The sequence below is a fragment of the Martes martes genome (assembly GCF_963455335.1).
Source record: "Martes martes genome assembly, chromosome: 3".
In the NCBI taxonomy this organism is placed as follows: Eukaryota; Metazoa; Chordata; class Mammalia; order Carnivora; family Mustelidae; genus Martes; species Martes martes.
The window spans coordinates 47,174,736-47,190,443 of NC_137890.1; positions in this window are offsets into that span (position 1 = coordinate 47,174,736).

A 15,708-nucleotide genomic window follows, 5' to 3' on the forward strand; every position below is an offset into this window, starting at 1 on the left:
TCTCTCTCTCTCTCTCTCTCTCTCTCTCTCGCTAATAAATAAATAAATCTGAAAAAAAAAAATACTTCTACTAACAAAATTTTTGACCAAATATAAAATGTTACAAGGGAGTGAGGATATAGGTGATTACTGGCTTAACATGGGAACAAATTTCTCTTTGTTTCACTACTACTTCAAAATAATGATTTCTACAATATCTGGAATGGTTTTGCTGAAATGGCTCCTGTGATTCATTCCTAGTCAGGTTCACAGGCCCAAACTTACTGATAATCTGCCAACAGATCACATTCCCACATAGCCTTATCTTTAATACCCTTCTATCAATACTGTGCACCAATGATACCAAAGTAGAAAAACATGTTTGGGCTAAACAATACTGTTCATTTAGGTGAAAAAAATAGAAGGGAAGGGAGGAGATGTGTAGAAGTAAGACTAACCTCAGGAGATAAGGAGCACATTCCATTGAATTTGTTCACTCAGATACTAAAGACACCAAATAATATTTCACCAAATTTTGTTCCATGCATTTATTTATAAGCCAGATACAACAACAACAACCAATTACTTCTATTTCTGCCCAGCCTCCCTCCCCCTACAGGCAGGACTTTATTTCCAACACAGAAAACAAATAGCATACACACATGTATAAACTACAATGAACAAGTTCACTGGCATTTCTAAAATATAGAGAAAATTCTTTACATGCAGGATGTTCTCCAGAGTCAAATAAAGGTTGGGGTGAGGGGGGAAGACAGAAAGTAGATCGAGGATGGAGAAGCAAGAACCAGTATGTTAGGTGTTCTCTGAACTAGCGATAAGTTCCTGACTTCGGACCAAGCCATAATAAAAATGATTAGCTTGCATTATAGTGTCACTAATAACTGAGCCCTTATTATCAGGCCTTTCCAAAAAATATGCAAGTTCAAATTCTATGTTTTTGTTTTATTTTTATCAGAATTATGCTGCAGGATTGCTTTTCCTTCGGTGCCTGTGGTTCTTGGTCACGCTGCTTGGAAGAAATGAAAAGGTAGACCAGAGTGGTGGGAAGCAAAGCACGTTTTATTGAGCAAGAGCAAAGTGATAGTACAAAGCTCCTGAAGAGTGAGGGGATCCCAGGGGGTTACCCCAGAATTTCTAAGTCTAGGGGTTTTTATGAGCTTGTTCACGGTTGTTTTAATCTGAGTAACCCTCCCTGCACCTGTCATCCAATCAGGTTTTTTTCTTCTATCTATCACGTGGGAAAGGGTGGAGGGCTCCTTCCAGGATGGTGTAAAATCCTTTTAAGGGTGCTTTCCTCTTAGGGCAGGGCACCTGGTCCTGCCTGCCTTTCTTTCAACTATCCTTCATCAATTACTGAATGTTTACATTGGAAAAATGTTATTAAAATATACTGGTTGGCTTATTTTTACCTCATTTGGACAAATGTTGACTTTGTTTTTATTACATTGTGTAGATGCAAACAAAGTAGGGGGGGAAAGGCCAGTTGCATTAAAACCTGGTGAGAGTAATCCAAGATGTAGATAGCCCATACAAAAATGACGGAAAATTCTTTGGATGTGATAGGGCCAGGGCACCCTCTAAAGAGTATAATTCACTATAATCCAAAAGGCAAGTCTAGGCCCAATAATAGTACATGTGAAAAAAGTTGATTATAAGTGGGCCTATAAGATGACTGGATAATTGGCTACATTTAGGGGCTGGCTTCTTGAGGAAACATAAGTAATGGACATCAAAGAAGTAAGTATTGAATGTGAGGAATTTACTATGACACTTCTTGACATTAATGAGGATTTGAGTGAAGTGGTGGAAGTCGATGGTCCTGCTAATAAAACGTGCAATAAATTTGCTTTTATGTAAAAACAGGGAGCAAGCAGTTATACATAAAACCATCAAGTTAAAGTCACTTAAAAATATGATAATTTATGTAATAACCACTTTTAAAAGGTTTAATAGGCTTAAAAAATTGTAACTTTTTTAAGCCTTATAAAATCGTCCCAATTTACAAATAAGGAAACTGAGACCAGGGAGTATAAATTGCAAAAAGTCATGCAGCTGATAAATCGCAGAGCTACAATTGAATCTAGGCAATTTAATGATGATATCCATGATTTTAAGCTACCAAACTGTGAGCTGGGTTGAACACAATTATCTAGATAGGTCAGGGAATTGAAGAGACAGTATCGTCTGTCTTCTAGCTAAAGCAAGATATTAATGGGAATAAACAGGCCTATATGGCCATATATCTATTTACCTGTGCACACAGAGCAGAAAAGAACATGACTAAAAGCCGTCCACAGAATGTCCTTCTCCCTTCTCATACATCCATTTCACAATCACCCTTCCCTTCACTTTAGCAGTGAGGTTTCCATCCAGCTCTTAGGTTGTATGTTTTTAGCTTGGGGAAAGCAATTTTGTGGTTATCAAAGAGCCTGAGATCTTTCAGAATTTCTCTTCTGATAACACTTTCAGCATTTTATAAACTGTCACAAATAAAAGAATGAATACAGCTGATTTTTCTTAACCAATCTTTGTTAAAATCAAGCACGATCTTAATAACTTCTTTCTTACATATAAAGCCCAATGTTCTCTTTTACGTCTTAAAGTTCCTTAACATGTTTCCTATTCTCATTAGTTATCAGCTGCTTCCGGAATTTTTCTCTGTCAAGCATATCTTTCTTCTGTGTGATCTCAAACTCTGACTCTGAAGTTGAAAGCTGTTGTTCACTGTCATTCTCGGCTGTTGCTCCCCATTGTAGTTGGTACCTTGGTGTAATCAAATGGTCTCAGAAAGATCATTTTAACCACAGAATGGGAGTATACCATAGAGGTTAAAAATGCAGAAGTTGGAGCTAGACTGGCTTGGGTTTATCAATTCCTAGTTCTTTCTCATTGAAAAGTTTAATCTTTCCATTCCTGAGATCCCATATGAAAAATGAAGATAATTCTAACACCTACCACGCTGAATTGTTTTAAAGATCAAATGAGTTTGTGTGTGTGTATATTTAAAGCAATATCCTTTTCTTTTCTTTTTTTTTTTTTTTTTGAGAGAGAGAGAGAAAATGAGTTAGGAGGAGGAGCAGAGAGAAAGTAAGAGAGAATCACCTGTGGAGCCGGGGGGAGGGGGGGGGCGGCTCTGGATCTCAGGACCCTGAGATCATCACCTTGAGGTCATGAACCCTGCCCAAATCGAGTCCAATGCTTAACCAACTGCGCCACTCAGATGTGCCTAAAGCAGTGCTCTAAACGATTTGCCTGACACAAATGTGTTTAAGAAGTGTTTGCTATTATATTAATAACAAAATGTGTCAGTATATAAGACTTATGAGAGAAATTTTATAATTAAAAAGTATTAATTAATTGTGAACATGTTCCTTTGAAAAATTCAACTGCTTACTTCCATTTCACCTTACTTTAATTGTCTGTTAATCTTTTTAAATGTCCCCATGCTCTTTTGTTTCATAGTGTTTTCTGTTTATTTAATAATAATAAATTAGTTTGCAAATTATCCATTTATTTAATAATAATAAATTAGTTTGCAAATGATTAAAGAGACTTTTTTAAAACGGTAAAGGTTTTAATCTAAACTAAAGGTACTATTTCAAACAGAAGTGGGCACAAGATGAAATTTTAAATAATTTAAAATATAGTTAAAACAAAATTAACCATAAAAGGTGTGATAAGATCATTTAATAGCTGTTAATCTAAATAAATATGCTTTTAATCATCAAGTGCCATTTAATTAACCTGCAATAACTGGCTTATTAAATTTAAATTAAATCATTATATGAGACACTTCATTTAAATTGTGCATGAATGTAATATTTTCCTACTATTCTGTACTTACTTGGGTTGTCAGATTCACTGAAATGAAGGCTATTGAGAGAATTTTTTAATTCAAACTTCTCATATATCTTTATTGGAAATTTTATATTTTTACTTTATACGCTTTAAGAACTCTTCTTTAAGGAAAAAAATAGATTTTATTTTATTTATTTGAGAGAGAGTCACTGAGAGAGAGAGAGAGAGCACAAGCTGGGAGAGAAGCAGAGGGAGAAAGAGAAGCAGGTTCCCCCATGAGCAGGAAACCTAATGCAGAGCTCCATCCCAGGACTGTGGGATCATGACCTGAGCTGAAGGCAGACGCTTAACTCACTGAACCACCCAGGCACCTCTTTAAGTACTCTTCTTGTAAGGCAGTCATTTAGAAGTCTAAAACAACATGAAAACTATGAAAAAAAAAAAAAAAAGGAAAGAAAACAAGCCTAGAAATTTTGTGGTTAATTGCTTCACCTTCCTTCTTCCAATATATATCTATATATGTTTTATAGAGACATTTATAGATATAAAAATAGATTTTTTTGAGTTATAATCCAATACTATTGTTATGAATTTTGTTGCTCAGATTGTGAAGGCATTTGAGTTTCATCATTTGTTTTCCATGCTTTGGCTTTATAATCAACCATTTACTTCTTCAAGGAACTCTTATTTATTTGTTGGAGAATGATATTTATAAATCAAGATCTGGATGCTGAGTGTGCTTATTGCTACTGTAGTATCACTGTTTCTAGGCTTTCTTGACTAAATGAGGTGATAAATATGTATATATTAACCTATGCATACATACATATCTATATGTATTGATGTATTTGCATATGCATTTAAGAAAACACACATGCGTTCATACTAATACTAGAGAATCCAACCCACAATGGCAGGATTTATTCTGGCATTCCCCTTCTTTTGGGTGTTTTTGCTTTTTATTTAATTTTGTATACATACATTTTTAAGATTTTGGTTAATTATTTGACAGAGAGAGACACAGCAAGAGAGGGAACACAAGCAGAGGGAGTGGGAGAGGGAGGAAAGGCTTCCCGCTCAGCAGGGAGCCCCATGCGGGCTCGATCCCAGGACCCTGGGATCATGGTCTGAGCCGAAGGCAGACGCTTAACAACTGAGCCACCCAGGCACCCCAAGTTTGGGGGATTTTTTTTTTTTTTTGAAAAATTTTTCTTGGGCAATAAAAAAATCTTGCTCCATGGTGTTCTTCTTTAATATCAAGAATTCCTTTTGGTATGTTAAGTACATTGCCTAAGCCATGTTAAAAAAAATTTACCTGGATATAATTTTGTAGATTGTTTCCTTAAAACATCTTTAGGAGTATCACTTCCCAACATTTAATTATTTTTTAGACTTATCTTTCAAACTACTGAAATACATCTGAAAAGCTTTTTTGTTGTTGTTTTTTTAAACCACTATGGGGTACAACTCATGAGCTTTTGCTTATAAATGAATTGGTGAAATAAGTAATTTTTAAGTAGTAATTTCCCCCCTCAAAATTAGATAAACAGCTAGATACAGAATTACAGCCTTTGAAGAACAAAAGACTGTATGTAAGTCAATATAAAATTTAATTGATTTATAGGAAAATAAATTTTCATTCTTTGTATTTGTGGAATCTTTTTCTTTATCCTTCAATATCATCAGTAAATATATAATTGTTATATTTTCCATTACTTTTTCTTGGTAATCCATTAACCATTTTGTTTTAAATATTCAAATATGTCTTCCTCCTCAAAAAAATTATCTTTTTCTGTGATAATTTGTTTTATCATAGCAGTTTTTTTCTTGTGCAGTTTTGAAGTATCTAATCAATCACCTAGAATTTCTTATAATATCTTCTGGACTGTTTTTCTCTCCATGCTTGCCAGATCTAATTACAAAGAAATGATTTCTTGAATAATTTCAATATCAAAACTTATAAATTAAAAATTTTATAATATATCTTTTTATAATATGGGAAAACATATCCTCTGACTTGTTAGCAGGATGGGATTCTTTTGAAATCAATTTCTTCTCAAATGTCTTTTTTTTTTTTAAGCCTATATTTATTCAGAAAAAGATCATATGATTGCCCAGTTATAAGTACTGAGAATACTTCCAGTTTTAGGCTTGGGGATTTTTGGGAGGGGGTGTTTGCATGATTTTGTTTTTTTTTTTTTTTAAGATTTTTTAAAATAATTTTTAAATAATCTCTACATCCAACAGTCCCTCAAACTCACAACTCTAGTTTAAGTCACATGCCCTACCAACTGAGCCAACAGGCACCCCCAGTTTCAAGCTTTGTATGTTAAGAACTTCAGACTTGCCATTCTGCCATTCATAACAAATACAAAGCTGAGCAGACTAAAAAATCAACAACTCCTCTTGGAGAGAAGGGAGGACACAGGGCAAACTGCTGCCCGAGAAACCAGAGAGAGACAGACAAACATAGGGAGTTGCAAATTGTCAGAGAAGAAATTCACAAGCAAAAACTGCCATAAGACCTGGTGCTAGGGTAGGAAAATCTGAACTGTAGTTGAGGGGTTTCTATAGACTCACTGTGGACAATTCTGAGTGTTAAAAATTCTAGGAGGACCCAGACATAGGGGAGCACCCATGTATTGTGGGATTTGCCTCCAGGAGCTTGACCAGATTACAAGGCATACTAAAAGGCAAAAAAACATGTATGAAGAGACAGAATAAAACAAGGCAGGAACATTGGAATTATCACACAGGAATTTAAAACAGATCTGATTAATATGTTAAGGGCTCTTATGGTTAAACAGCATGCAAGAACAGATGAGCAGTGTAAGCAGAGATAGAAATCCTCACAAAGGACCAAAAGAAATGCTAGACATAAGAAAACAAACTGAAGGAAATGAAGAATATCTTTGATGTGCTCATTAGTAGACTGGACACAGCTGAGGAAAGAAACATTGAGCTAGGAGATTTATCCATAGAATCCTCAAAAATCAGAGTAAAGATAACAAAGACTGAAAAATACAGACCAGAATAACCAAGGACTACGGGACAATAATAAAAGGTGTAATGAATGTGTAATTTAGAAATGCCAGAAAAAGAAAAAAAAAAGGAACAGAAGAAATACTTGAAACAATAAAGACTGACAGTTTCCCTTAAATTGATGTCAAATACCAAAACACAAATCCAGGGAGCTTACAGATCACCAAGCAGGATACATGCCAAAAACTATACCCTGCATATCATTTTCAAACTACAGAAAATGTAATTTTATCAAAAATAAAGACAAAATCCTGAAAGAATCCAGAGAGGAAACATCTTAACAATAGAAGAGGAAAGATAAGAATTACATCCAACTTCTCCTCAGAAACTCTGCAAGCAAGAAGAAAATGGAGTAAAATAGCTCAAGGGTTGAGAGAAAAAGAAAAGACCCACTAACTTAGAATTCTGTCCCCTGTAAAATTATCATTCAAAAGTAAAGAAGAAATAATAACTTTCTCAAACAAAAATTGAGGGCACCTGTTGACAGTAGACCTGCCTTATAAGAAATGTTAAAAGAAGTTTTAAAGAAAAGGAACATGATTAGGTTAGAAACTCAGATCTACTTAAAATATGAAAGAGGGTAGGACAAGGAATAAGTGAAAGTGAAATAAAACATATCTTTTCTTACTGGTTGATCTAACAGATAACAGTTTGTTCAAAATAATACCAACAATGTATTTGTGTGTAAATGTATTTATTATATATTATATATGTGTCCTTAAGTGTGTTTATAAATTAAATGGATAACAGCTATGATACAAGGGAGGCGATGGAGGAAATAGGATTATTTTGTTATGGTGTGTAATCACAATACCTGTGAAGTGGTATAATGTTTGAAAGAGGACCAGGATTAGCTTTAAATGTAAATTGCAAACTCAAAGGCAACCACCAGAAAAATTAAAAAAAAAATTATGTATGATTGATATGCTAAGAAAGGAGAGAAAAATGGATCATATAAAATGTTCAATTAAAGCTATAAAAGGTAGAAAAAAGTGAAAGACAAAAATTGGAACAATGAACAAAAACAACAAAAAGAAAGCAATAATGCATTTGATAGATATTAATTCAACTAATCCAATTAAGTCAGTAATCACTTTGAACTTCTGTGGTCTAAATATACCAACTAAAAGGCAGGGATTCTAGGGAATCAGAAAACACAATCTAAGTGTATGTTGTCTACAAGAAACTCACTTGAATATAAAACATACCGATTAAAAGTAACTGAACAGAGAAAATATACTGTGTTAGCACTAATCAAAAGGAAGTTGGAGTAGATACATTAATTTCAAACAGAGCAGATTTCAAAGTAAGAAAAGTTATTTGGAACAAAGAATAACATTATATAGTGATAAAGGGATCAATCGTCCAAAAAGACATAAAAATTCTTAATGGTTATATTCCTAACAACAGAGTATCAAACTTCATAAGTCAAATACTAATAGACTTGTGAAGAGAAATAGCTGAATCCACGATCTTCATTGGAGACATCATCACCTCTTTCCCAGAAATGGACAGATAAAACAGGCAGAAAATTAGTAAGGACATGGTCACCAAGAGATGCAGAAAAAGTATTTGACAATCGGGGCGCCTGGGTGGCTCAGTGGGTTAAAGCCGCTGCCTTCAGCTCAGGTCATGATCCCAGCGTCCTGGGATCGAGCCCCGAATCGGGCTCTCTGCTCAGCAGGGAGCCTGCTTCCTCCCTTCTCTCTCTGCCTGCCTCTATGCCTACTTGTGATCTGTCTGTCAAATAAATAAATAAAATCTTTAAAAAAAAAAAAGTATTTGACAAAATCTAACATCCATTGATGATGACTCTCAGTAAACTAGGAATGGAAGGGAACTTCCTCTACCTGTTAAAGACTATACACAAAAAACCTACTTAACATCACACTTAACCATTTTGATGGTTGCATGTCATTAAACATTTATTCAAACAGAATATACACCAAGAGTGAATTGCAATGTGGACTATGGACCTTAGGTGACTATGATGTGTCAAGTTTCATCACTTGAAACAAAAGTACCATTCTGGAGGGGTATTTTTAATTGAAGGGGGGTTTATATGGGGGGTGAGGGAGTATACAAGAAATCTCTGTACCTTTCCCTCAGTGTTATTGTGAATTTATTTATTTTTAAAGATTTTATTTATTTATTTGAGAGAGAGAGAGAGTTAGAGCACGAGCAGGGGGAGGAGCAGGCAGAGGGAAAAGCAGACCCCTGCTGAGCAAGGAGCTGGACTCAGACTCAGGGCTCAATCCCAGGATCATCACCTGAGCCAAAGGCAGACACTTAACCCACTGAGCCACCTAGGCACCCCTTGTTGTGAATTTAAAATTGCTCTAAAAAATTTAAGTCTTAATAAAACAAAACAAACAAAACCTGCAACTTACCAAAAAAAAAAAAAAAAAAAAGTTTTAAGGAGGGGGGTTTTTGTTAATTTGTTTTTGTTTTACCCCTCTTTCCCTATAAGGGTCATTTCTGTAATCTTCCAAATTTATCCCAAAAGAAAGAGGAACATCTATGTTAGTATTTCAAAGTAAAATATATTTATAGTGTTATGGTATGTTAATGAGAAAGACAGAAATACATGAAAGACAGGAATCCAAAGGATACAAAAACAATGATTTGAAGGGGCAGATGTACTCCAGTGTTTGCTCATTTATTTATTTATTTGCACCCCTATTTATAGCAGCATTATCAGCAATAGCCAAATTATGGAAAGAACCCAAATGTCCACTGACTGATGAATAGCTAAAGAAGAGGCAGTATACACACACACACACACACACTCACACACACTATGGAATACTACTCAGCCATCAAAAAGAAAGAAATCTTGTCATTTGCATTAGAGCTAGAGAGTATAATGTTAAGTGAAATAAATCTGTCAGAGAAAGACAAATACCATATGATCTCATTCATATATGGAATTTGAGAAACAAACCAGAGGAACATAAGGAAAAAAAAAGGGAGGGCAGACTGATATGGACCAAAAAAGAGACTCTTAATTATAGAGAACAAACTGAGGGTTGCTGGAGGGGAGGTTGGAGGGGCTGGGCTAAATGGGTCATGGGGATTAAGGAGGGCATTTGTGATGAGCACTGGTGTTATACTTAAGTGATGAATCACTAAATTCTACTCCTGAAACTAATATCATACTATATGTTAACTAACTTAGAATTTAAATAAAAACTTGAAATATTAAAAAAAAAAAAAAAGGAATCCAGGAAACTCTCTCCTTTGCTCACCCCGAATCAATCATAGGCACATCACAACCTGTGAGATCAGGTGAGGCACCTTATTCTAGTTTTCCAATTCTTATGTCTAGAATAATGGCAGAACTAAAGATCCCTATTGCATCCAGCCATTCCCCTCTTCTCAAGGACTGATGCACTATTTTCGGGTTTGATTTAGGCTTATAAGTAGAAGGCCCACTACACAGAATCTAAGTGTCCCCTTCAATTTGCATTTACAGTCATAAATTACAAACTGTCAGGCATTGGAGTAGGTATTATTAAAGTTCCAACTATTCCCGCTTTTCTTCTGTTGTATATATAATCCTTGAGAACACTGTGGTGAATCAGGATTTCTTTTTTTTTTTTTAATGAAACTTTATTTATGATACCAGCATGAATCTTACAAGCAATCAACGATCTACTATAAGCTTTGTGAAAGAACACATATACATTTGAATATGAAAGTTGAAGGGAGAAAGAAAATTTGGAATATATTGCACTTGTATATTACCATCATGTCATTAAAAGGCTTAGAAAATCTCCTATAAAATGCTCGCCTTTGAGAGTCTTCCTGGTGCTCCTGTCAGGATGACAACCACAATGGTTAGCCCCAGACTACTAACCAATATGCTTGCTATGTAAGGTTGTAGCCGTACTTTTGAAAATGTCTGCCAGAGCCAACAAGCTATTATTTCTTAAAGTTAATAATGAGCACTATTACAATTACTTAGAAAAATATTTTAGTAAATATTGGTTACTTCCACCTGCCTAGAACATTGTATTTGAAGTGAGCTACTTGTGGACAGCTCAGAGTTAGGTTGTTTTTTATTCCATGCTCCCTGCTTCTTCACCTCCATGCTGGGGATAAAGCAAACAGAAACCCTGAAAAACTCATCAACGTGCCATACTTTGTATCCAAAGGAATTAAGCCAATGTGCTTCCTTCTCTCCAACTTCCAGTATTATAAATAATATCTGTGATTTTTAATGCTACTTAGCAGCCGAAGTAGGAAATGCTATGTCGTCTTCATCTTCCCAGTAGCAGAAAAATGTTGTTTAAAAACAACAACAACAACAACACTTTTTTGTGATGAGGGTAGACAGAGAAAAAACCTGTTTTTTATCTCACTGTTCTAAAATAACTTTTCCACAAACATCACACTTATATCATGTGTGACATAAAGTTAGAATACAGACAAGAAAGAGAAGATGACATATGGGACATAAATGTTTGTTGATTGGGATATGTGATTAAATATGTGATTAAAAATACTCCATCATCCCAAACTCTCTGGAGCACACATAGAGAAGCCCATCGACAAAATGTCCTTCATTCAAACAGGAGGCATTGGACTATAAATAAAGAGGAAACTGAAATTAACGGTGGTTTAAATCATATAGCAAGTGATTGTCAGTAACGAGAAGTCAAAGGTAAGCTGTCTTGAGTTTTTGATAGCACAACAATGTCATCAAGGACCCAGGCTTTTTCCTGACCTTCTACTCTGAATTCCCAGTGTGTCTTCTTTCATTTTCATGGCTGCAAACTGACTGCTTTGGCCAAATCATCACGTCCCAGCACACTGTGTTCAAAGACAGGAAAAAAGAGCAAAGGTTGTGAGATAAGAGCATTCATCTCACTTGCCTCTCTCCTTCCGTTGAGGACAAAAATCTTCAACAAAACATCCCTGAGCCAACATCACATAATATCTAATTAGTCAGAACTGAACTGAATTCCAGCTGCAAAGGAAGCTCGGGGAGGGTGGGGGATGTATGTGAGACAGAAAAATACTGGGAGGCAGGCACAGGAGACAACGTTTGAAAGGCCAGTACTCTGAACTTGTAACACTTGATAATCAGAGACGGACATAGTGCTTAATGTGACATATTAAAAATCCCATTTTACTGAGACTTCAGCTCTTTTCTTAATTAATATTTCTAGGTGACTGTGAAGTAATGTGAATTCAAGTATTACCAAAGCATTATAATAATTATTTTAAAAATTTATTTCTGCACCAATGTTAATACATAGACCCCAAGGTTAATATCATGTCTCATAATCAGGATTTCCAAAATGTATTCCATAAAATCCTAGTCCCCTAAGAATTTCCAAGAAAATAATTTTTTGAGCTCGAATAAATTTGGAGAATCCTTCAGACTCTGTTAGTCCTTAGAAATTCATTGAACATATAGTGAAGGCCCTGAGAAATCCTAAAATTAAAAAAAAAATAGTTTAAATGTGTTTAGCTCAGTATTTTCTAAATGTGTAACACTTTTCCTACAATTAAACCTATTCATAATGTTTACAAATTGTATTCTAGAAAATGTATCCTTGAAAAACACTGTCTCTGTTGTGAGTAAACTGTTCTAGGAATACAAAGTTAGTCTGGCCGAGAATTTACCTAATGACACCATCTTATTTATAAAACTCTTTCTTTCACATTCTCTTATTTGATCACCCTGGGCTTTAGATTTTACTGTAATTGCCAACTTAAAGAAAAGAAAAGCAGCAAGACCAAATAATTCATTTGCTCACACTCAGCTCAGCAAAGAAGCTGCAAACAGGACCCAGGTTTAAATGTTTTCTCTACAACTTACTACTAGCAATTGAGCACATTACTTAACATCTTTGAGCCAAGGTTTCCTTAGCTCTAAATGAAGGATGGTTATGAGGATTCAAATAGCGAACTCTTAGTAACCATTTACTGAAGGCATGGCCAAGATTATCATCATTATTACTATTACTGTACTATTGCTATTACCATATTCATGAGTGCACTGCAACTATATCTTAAACGGAGTGAAAATAATTTGGTTCGGTGGAAAGATTTGATTTCTATTTCCCTATTCTACCTAATACCGGGCTCCTTCTGAATCTGCATGGACAATAATACAATCCAAAGAAGTTTCTCCAGACTCCATCATGCCTTTTGTTTTCACACATTTGCCTTTTCATATTCTTTTCCCTCAACCTAGGTTTCCATTTCATTACTTGTTCACCTAAAGAGCTGGTATTCATCCTTTATTATACATCTCCAATGCCATTTCCAGTGTGAAATTTTAATTTTATTTTCCAGTGATGTTAGTTGCTGTGAGTTTTCACCATATTTCAGCAGGAATACTGGCTTGTCCTTTTCTTTTGACTTCCCTCTTTCCCCACTCTGTTGCAAGCTTCTTGAAAGCACCGTCCATGGTTTATTCATGCCTGCATTTTTCTGTCTGGCAACATACTGGGCGCATGATATGTTTGTTACATGACATGTGCTATTTTGTCTATCATAAAATATACATCAAAAACGTTCACAAAATCTTTCCATGTGTTTTCAAACACACTGTTTCAGCATATTTTATTTAAAATGGACATAATAGAAAGTGACTGCAAATTCATCACTAACTAAAAAACAGTAACTTCTGTTCTTGAACTACCTCAGGTTATTTATAAAATCGATTGAAAATTATTCATATGCCTTAAATAAGGGGTGTACTTCTAGAATATTTGAATAGATATTTCTATTACTGGCAACTATAATAGCAAAAGTTGGGTACATTTTTTGGTAGATATATGTAGATATTTTTATTCTCTTCAGTTTCCCAGGGGAATAATCTCATTGCCACTTCATCCATTCCCTCCATAAATTGATGTGGACTTTTTCACAGTCAAGTACAGATTAATTTTAGAATAGTGAGCCAAAAAAATTACTTTCAGTTCTTTATGGCCAAAGCTTGTTTCCTTCCGTTTCAGAAATGCTTTTGTAAAGTTCCATCCCTTTTCGTCCTTTAAAGACTGTCTGAAGTCTCATAAGAGTTACCAGGTAGCACTGCATACATTTCTAAACATGTGCTTGCTGGAGGGATTCTGACTTCCCAAAATATCTTTACAACTTCGATACATAGTGTCCAATATATTTCCATAGTTTGAACCCATCTAGAAAGTTGTGGTGATTTTAGATCTTAGTTGTCTTCAAGGTGGCCTCTGAGAATTTGCAAAAGCTTTAAATTGAACTTGATGTATAGGTGTTTGAAGGTTTTTCCCTGTTATGTCCTCTGACTTGGACCTGAGAAGAAACTGTTTTTAAGGCAGACTATGTAGCCATATGTGCCCTGTACATTATCATCAATGTTATAATGAGCTTATTGTTTTTGAATATGTAGGCTCGGATCTCTAATTCCTTGCTGTAAGATCCAGGTTCTTGCTGTTACCCCACTGCCTTTAATACGTCAAGGTACAATAATATTCTATTCCAGAGCTGGAATACAGTTTGCATGTGATGGAAAAATATCTTGCCCAGAAGCATTAGGAAAAATTGTGCATCAACCCAATTCTTAGTCTCCCAAAAGAGATTAGAAGGCACTCTCCTAGTCCCGGTAGAAAAGAAAAAAGACCAAAAGAGAGAGATCTGTCTCCATTTCTTCAATGTGCTTAGAGGCAATAAAACCACACAGAAATCCGTGAGCTAATCAGAACAAAGGAACCCTTGACAGCTTAGCTATTAGACACATCTTCTCACTCTCACAAAGATTCTTGAACCCCAAGGGTACTAGAGAAACACAGAAAGTTGCTGGATAGCAAATATTAGAATTAAGAGGGTGAGAGATGTCTCTAGAAATATCCCTGGACAGATGACCAAAGACTAGGAGTTTTTCCCCAAGTCCTTTGAAAAAATTTAGTGCCCTATAAACATGACACAAGCTTGATGGGGTGGAAAACACTGAAAGCATTTGAGATTAATTTTCCTACCAACTTAATAGAATAGTAGCTTACAAGAGATATCAGACCTAGTCACAGATAATAAAGTTTAATTTTTTTTTACATGCATATGTTGTGATGTTCTTTGAGTTAGCACAAGATTTAGGTGTATCCTTTCTTTCATGTAAGCCCATTAAAGGCAGATTCTTTTCGAGGAGAATGGAAGAATTCTTCCTGGGTCTGGAGAGAATTGTATTGAATCTCCTTGTGTTTTGGAACTCAAAAGAGACAACTGAATTCCTTTGTGCTGATAGTCTAGTATGTGTGTGTCATTAAATAAGATTTTAAAGGGACGTTTGCAGTACCATGCTGAAAAGTGGGTCATGAATGACAACTTTCAGTGGGCCCTAAAGACTTTCTGATTGCCACACTCAGTCAAACTGATGAATGTCCCATCATCAGGTTGAAAGTGTTAAGCACTACTACTTTAGATGAACTATCCCAGAAATCATTCTGCAATGGTATAAACTGTCTATTGATATCCTTTGTGTGTTTCAGAAAAGTATGACCCAGACAAACTGAGAAATCAAACTCCCATGCCATTTTCTAATTTGTCACTGTAATAATACTGGCTAGCTCAGTAATAATTATTATAAAAAATATTGGAGTTGATTTTATTAAGAAGCACTGGCTTGAAATGATATGATCACTGAGTAATAGAAGCTATTTGGCAACTGTGATGAACAGTAGAACTTGTGACTGAGATCTAATTAGTAATTAGCCTTGGGAGATTATAGTCAGGTTCTAAGTTGTAAAAAAAAATGGAAAGTAGTGTATGATGTTTTTATTTGCTATTCAAAAATTTACCTGCAGCCTAGCCCACTCCTCTTCCTAGAAGCTATCACTAAATCGAATGTTCAGGTACAGATTCAATGTGATCACTGGAGCA